This window comes from Psammomys obesus, unplaced genomic scaffold (genome assembly GCF_907164565.1).
Source record: "Psammomys obesus unplaced genomic scaffold, mPsaObe1.curated_primary_1811, whole genome shotgun sequence".
Taxonomy (NCBI): domain Eukaryota; kingdom Metazoa; phylum Chordata; class Mammalia; order Rodentia; family Muridae; genus Psammomys; species Psammomys obesus.
The window spans coordinates 16,313,996-16,316,379 of NW_026585689.1; positions in this window are offsets into that span (position 1 = coordinate 16,313,996).

Genomic DNA, 2,384 nt, shown 5'->3' on the forward strand with positions numbered 1-2,384 from the left:
CTTGTACACACAGTTATATAAAACATCCTGGGGAGAAAAAGAAGAAAACCTAACAACCAAGTTTTCTAGCAGCATTTTGTCTCACAATTTCTATGTGTGAGGGTAGCTTATCTTTATAATTTACCTGTGGCCTGGAGAGACTGCTCAGCTATTAAAGGCTAGGCTCACAAACATAAATAGAATTTACCTGTATTTTTCTAACCTCAGCTTTAAATTTGGATGGTTAGGAACACTCAGCATTAATTTAAATGATTTCACAGAAGGACTATTTAACCCTTTATGAACATTGTTAACTTAGTTCAAATAAAGAACTGTTTGATGAGTAATTGTTTTGCCCACATAGGAAAGTATTTTTGCTTCACATGTAGGACACAAAATAGGTAAGACCTCTGGTTTCTAAAAAAAAAAAAAAACCAACCCTGTGTGGTTGGTTTTTGTCTCATTTCTGTTCAGTTGTGGTCGATATTTTAACTATCTAAAGAAATCAGCCCTTGTATCTTCTCCAGAAGTGCCAAGTGACTGTTAGTGAGTGATGTAAATATTAATTGGTTCAGTTCTTTCTCTCCATCAAATAAGTAAATAAGTATCCAGATAACATTGATACAACCTGTTGAGTTCATGCTTTTCTGTTTCTTTCAAGCCACATAGGAAGGAAGGGACATCTAAGCATAATGTTTTCCATTATAATCCTTACAAATTCATGTAATCCACACAGCAAGTACTTTGAGAGCCTGCTGGATACAATACCCTTGCTATGTACCATGGAGGATGAGATGAAAAAGATGTGCTCATTTGTTCTAAAAGAATTTACAAAATCTAAGGTGTTGTAGACTGTGGTCCCTTGAGTAAAATCAAATGGCATCTTCGTCAGATCAGTGGTGCGTACTTGCAGGGTACATTTCGATGGGTCTTGTTGACCTTTATCCAAGGAAGAAATTGGGAGGGTCTTTGGCCCTGCACCTGAGATTTCAGCCATTCTTCCCAACCATTTGTACACAATTCTTCTCCAATTGCACGTCTTTGTGGGGTAGTAATTGAATGGGGTTCCATCTGTGTAGTTACAAATGAGCCATCATTCATGCTAGAATCAGTCTTTTCAGTGTGCCTGCTTTGGCTTAACCAACATTCTTAACAGTAACCCTGTACTCATGCTCTTGCAAGCAAGCCCAAATAAACTCATTGCTTCTCCAAGGCGAACTGTAGTGGAATTATACTTTGGTTTTTCATTGAGATAGACATTGTTTGCATCTCTCCAGATAAGAAAATTTCACAACAAAAGGGTTCACATTTTACTTTTACTTTTTGGACTAATCTATGAAATATATATAGTAATTAATACAGTAAATATGTTTAAACATTGGCAACCAAAACCTGACTCAACACTCTATCTGATACAAAGTCTGTAAAGATGGGTACTATGACAGATCGGTTGTCAAAATGACATCATTTCCTAACCATTTACACATATACTATGTGAAAGACTCTCCCTTTCCAAATGTAGTATCTGTTTCTATCCCCCCTAAATCTTGATCATCTATAATTTGGTTAAGCAACTGCAGAAGGATTAATGTGCCAATTCTGAACTCAGGTCTCAAGACACTGATTTCTCTTGCTCTCTACACCCTGAATTGGAGAACCACCATCAGTGGGTGAACAAACACAGGCCAAATGTCTAGATGGTGAGATATATCCAAATAAATTACTTCCATCATGTCAGCCAAACCATCAGTACTCAGCCAGACATAAGTAACTTAAGCCTAGACTCAGCAGTCCTCACAGACTTGCCAGGTTTTCACAGATGTGTGCGTGAGCCTGCTGGGATCAGTGAGCTTCATCTCTGTCAGCAAAACTAACTGCCCAGCTGACTCTTAGACTAATGATAAATAATATGAGATTATTCTTTTGTGCCACTGGGTTTTATTGTGTTTTTTCCTAAACAAAATTAATTTACTTCCAACTCCAACTAAGGGGAGAAACATAAATCTTAAGGATTGAAAATAAAAATTCCTTAAAACCCAAGTCATTAAAAAGTTAAGTCCTCTCCCTTAGCAATAAATACTGAATGAAATACAAATATACTCAAGAAGCAGGCAAGAATGGGAACCTCAGGAATGCTGTCCTAAGCAAGATCCCAACATCCCTACCAATTCTATCTCTAGCATAAATCACAGAGTACCAGAGGAAGAAGTATACCTTAGGAAAGAGCTACATCTTGACAGTAGAAAGAAAGGAGTTGTGATGCATCTTTCAGGGTAGGGAAAGGACAAATCTCCATTTAAATCACACAAACATACACAGACACACACTCACATACAGATAACACACACACACACACACAGAGAGAGAGAGAGAGAGAGAGAGAGAGAGAGAGAGAGAGAGAGAGA